The sequence below is a fragment of the Oncorhynchus masou genome, chromosome 23 (assembly GCF_036934945.1).
Source record: "Oncorhynchus masou masou isolate Uvic2021 chromosome 23, UVic_Omas_1.1, whole genome shotgun sequence".
Classification (NCBI taxonomy): domain Eukaryota; kingdom Metazoa; phylum Chordata; class Actinopteri; order Salmoniformes; family Salmonidae; genus Oncorhynchus; species Oncorhynchus masou.
Genome location: NC_088234.1, coordinates 52,817,685 through 52,822,320, shown reverse-complemented (window position 1 = coordinate 52,822,320; position 4,636 = coordinate 52,817,685).

Genomic DNA, 4,636 nt, shown 5'->3' with positions numbered 1-4,636 from the left:
ATTCTCGATAATGATCTGAGCCGTCTCCTTAGCAGAAGGGAGCTTATCGAGAGGAATGAAATGAGCCGCCTTAGAGAATCTATCGACAACCGTAAGAATAACTGTCTTCCCCGCTGATGAAGGCAGTCCGGTGATAAAATCTAAAGCGATGTGAGACCACGGTCGAGAGGGAATGGGAAGCGGTCTGAGACGGCCGGCAGGAGGAGAGTTCCCAGATTTAGTCTGCGCGCAGACCGAACAAGCGGCGACAAATCGACGCGCGTCACGTTCCCGAGTGGGCCACCAGAAACGCTGGCGAATGGAAGCGAGCGTACCCCGAACGCCGGGGTGGCCGGCTAACTTGGCAGAGTGGGCCCACTGAAGAACGGCCGGACGAGTAGGAACGGGAACGAACAGAAGGTTCCTAGGACAAGCTCGCGGCGACGGAGTGTGAGCGAGTGCTTGCTTTACCTGCCTCTCAATTCCCCAGACAGTCAACCCGACAACACGCCCCTCAGGGAGAATCCCATCGGGGTCGGTGGAGACCTCAGAAGAACTGAAGAGACGAGATAAAGCATCAGGTTTGGTGTTTCTTGAGCCCGGACGATAAGAAATAACAAACTCGAAACGAGCGAAAAACAGAGCCCAACGAGCCTGACGCGCATTAAGTCGTTTGGCTGAACGGATGTACTCAAGGTTCCTATGGTCAGTCCAAACGACAAAAGGAACGGTCGCCCCCTCCAACCACTGTCGCCATTCGCCTAGGGCTAAGCGGATGGCGAGCAGTTCGCGATTACCAACATCATAGTTACGTTCTGACGGCGATAAGCGATGAGAGAAAAACGCGCAAGGATGGACCTTGCCGTCAGAGAGAGCGCTGAGAAAGAATGGCTCCCACGCCCACCTCTGACGCGTCAACCTCAACAACAAACTGTCTAGAGATGTCAGGTGTAACAAGAATAGGTGCGGATGTAAAACGATTCTTAAGAAGATCAAAAGCTCCCTGGGCGGAAACGGACCACTTAAAGCACGTCTTAACAGAAGTAAGGGCTGTGAGAGGAGCTGCCACCTGACCGAAATTACGGATGAAACGACGGTAGAAATTAGCGAAGCCCAGAAAGCGCTGCAGCTCGACGCGTGACTTAGGAACGGGCCAATCAATGACAGCCTGGACCTTAGCGGGATCCATCTTAATGCCCTCAGCGGAAATAACGGAACCGAGAAAAGGGACAGAGGCGGCATGAAAAGTGCACTTCTCAGCCTTCACATAAAGACAGTTCTCCAAAAGGCGCTGGAGGACGCGTCGCACGTGCTGAACATGAATCGAGAGAGACGGTGAAAAAATCAGGATATCATCCATGTAAACGAAAACAAAAATGTTCAGCATGTCTCTCAGGACGTCGTTAACTAGTGCCTGAAAGACAGCTGGAGCGTTAACGAGGCCGAAAGGAAGAACCCGGTATTCAAAGTGCCCTAACGGAGTGTTAAACGCCGTCTTCCACTCATCCCCCTCCCTGATGCGCACGAGATGGTAGGCGTTACGAAGGTCCAATTTGGTGAAAAACCTGGCTCCCTGCAGGATCTCGAAGGCTGAAGACATAAGAGGGAGCGGATAACGATTCTTAACTGTTATGTCATTCAGCCCTCGATAATCCACGCATGGGCGCAGGGACCCGTCCTTCTTCTGAACAAAAAAGAACCCCGCGCCGGCGGGGGTGGAGGAGGAGACTATGGTACCGGCGTCGAGCGAAACCGACAAATAATCCTCGAGAGCCTTACGTTCGGGAGCCGACAGAGAGTATAATCTACCCCGGGGGGGAGTAGTTCCCGGAAGGAGATCAATACTACAGTCATACGACCGGTGTGGAGGGAGAGAAGTGGCCTTGGAACGACTGAACACCATGCGCAGATCGTGATACTCCTCCGGCACCCCTGTCAAATCGCCAGGCTCCTCCTGTGAAGAAGAGACAGAGGAAACAGGAGGGATAGCAGACATTAAACAGGTTACATGACAAGAAACATTCCAGGATAGGATAGTATTACTAGACCAATTAATAGAAGGGTTATGGCGCACTAGCCAGGGATGACCCAAAACAACAGGTGTAAAAGGTGAACGAAAAATTAAAAAAGAAATGGTTTCGCTATGATTACCAGAGACAGTGAGGGTTAAAGGCAGCGTCTCACGCTGAATCTTGGGAAGAGAACTACCATCTAAAGCGAACAAGGCCCTGGGCTCCCCTAACTGTCTGAGAGGAATGTCATGTTCCCGAGCCCAGGTCTCGTCCATAAAACAGCCCTCCGCCCCAGAGTCTATCAAGGCACTGCAGGAAGCAGATGAACCGGGCCAGCGGAGATGGACCGGAAAGGTAGTGCGTGATCCAGAAGGAGAGGCCTGAGTAGTTGCGCTCACCAGTAGCCCTCCTCTTACTGATGAGCTCTGGCCTTTTACTGGACATGAGGTGACATAATGACCAGCGGAGCCGCAGTAGAGACAGAGGCGATTGGTGATTCTCCGTTCCCTCTCCTTGGCCGAGATGCGAATACCCCCAGCTGCATAGGCTCAGCATCCGAGCCGGCGGGGAGGGTGGCAGTGATGCGGCAGGTGGCAGTGATGTGGAGAGGGGAGCAACGGAGAACGTGAGCTCCTTTCCACGAGCTCGGCGACGAAGATCAAACCGTCGCTCTATGCGAATAGCGAGAGCTATTAAGGAGTCCAGACTGGAAGGAACCTCCCGGGAGAGGATCTCATCCTTAACCTCGACGTGGAGACCCTCCAGAAAACGAGCGAGCAAAGCCGGCTCGTTCCAGTCACTAGAGGCAGCGAGAGTGCGAAACTCAATAGAATAATCCGTTATGGATCTATTCCCCTGACATAGGGAAGACAGGGCCCTGGAAGCCTCCTCGCCAAAAACAGAACGGTCAAAAACCCGTATCATCTCCTCCTTAAAGTCCTGATACTGGTTAATACACTCAGCCCTCGCCTCCCAGACTGCCGTGCCCCACTCACGCGCCCCGTCCGGCAAGGAGAGAAATGACGTAGGCGATGCGGGCTGCGCTCCTGGAGTAAGTGTTGGGCTGGAGAGAGAACACCACATCACACTGAGTGAGGAATGAGCGGCACTCAGTGGGCTCCCCAGAGTAACACGGCGGGTTGTTGATCCTGGGCTCCGGAGACTCGGAAACCCTGGAAGTGGGCGGTGGATCGAGGTGGAGTTGGTGAACCCGTCTTGTGAGGTCGGAGACTTGGACGGCCAGGGTCTCAACGGCATGTTGAGCAGCAGACAATTCCTCCTCGTGTCTGCCTAGCATCGCTCCCTGGATCTTGACGGCGGAGTGAAAAGGGTCCGGAGCCGCTGGGTCCATTCTTGGTCTGATTCTTCTGTTATGAACTTGAGTGAAGACCCAAACGCGGTTTTAACAGAAAACAGAGTTCTTTAATAAAAAACAGGAATGGCATAAATCCTCTTCCAACGTAGTTAATGGAACAAAAGAACGTAGTATAATGCAGGTTGCACCTGCCATGCAGACACCGACAGGACAGGACAAGGTTGAAGCAAACGAGACGACAGCTTGCTTCTGGCATCAAAAAACACAAACAAGAATCAGACACTGAAAGTAGCAGGAACAGAGAAAGAAATAGAGACCTAATCAGAGGGGGAAGAGAGAACAGGTGGGGAAAGAGAGAATGAGCTAGTTAGGAGAAATGTAGAACAGCTGAGGGATGAGAGACAGAGAAGGTAACCTAAAAAGACCAGCAGAGAGAGAGAATGAAGAGAAAGGACAGGAACAGACATAACAAGACATGACAGAGACAGATGATATCTAATTAACATTATATTTCATGTAGTCTTGCTATCTGTGCCAGGCTATAAATGAGACAGATGATATCTAATTAACATTATATTTCATGTAGTCTTGCTATCTGTGCCAGGCTATACATGAGACAGATGATATCTAATTAACATTATATTTCATGTAGTCTTGCTATCTGTGCCAGGCTATAAATGAGACAGATGATATCTAATTAACATTATATTTCATGTAGTCTTGCTATCTGTGCCAGGCTATACATGAGACAGATGATATCTAATTAACATTATATTTCATGTAGTCTTGCTATCTGTGCCAGGCTATACATGAGACAGATGATATCTAATTAACATTATATTTCATGTAGTCTTGCTATCTGTGCCAGGCTATAAATGAGACAGATGATATCTAATTAACATTATATTTCATGTAGTCTTGCTATCTGTGCCAGGCTATAAATGAGACAGATGATATCTAATTAACATTATATTTCATGTAGTCTTGCTATCTGTGCCAGGCTATAAATGAGACAGATGACGTAACATCACGCACAAACCTTTTCGTACTCTGTTGCTTTCATTCAGTAGGCCATTGCAAAACAATTATCAGTAGTTCATGTGTAGAAAAGGTGACATAGTGTTGATCACAATGTCATTGTACTATCCTCAACTTCTCAACTGTAGGCTAGCTAACGACTAACGCTAGATGGATATATGGAAATTCTTCAAGAGAGGCAGTGCCAGCATCCAGAAGGCCAATCCGGTGAGAAATGAAGATTTTACCAGTTCAAACAAACAAATTAAAACGTAAACTGATTAATCACCTATTAAGCCTTGAGTTATTGTAA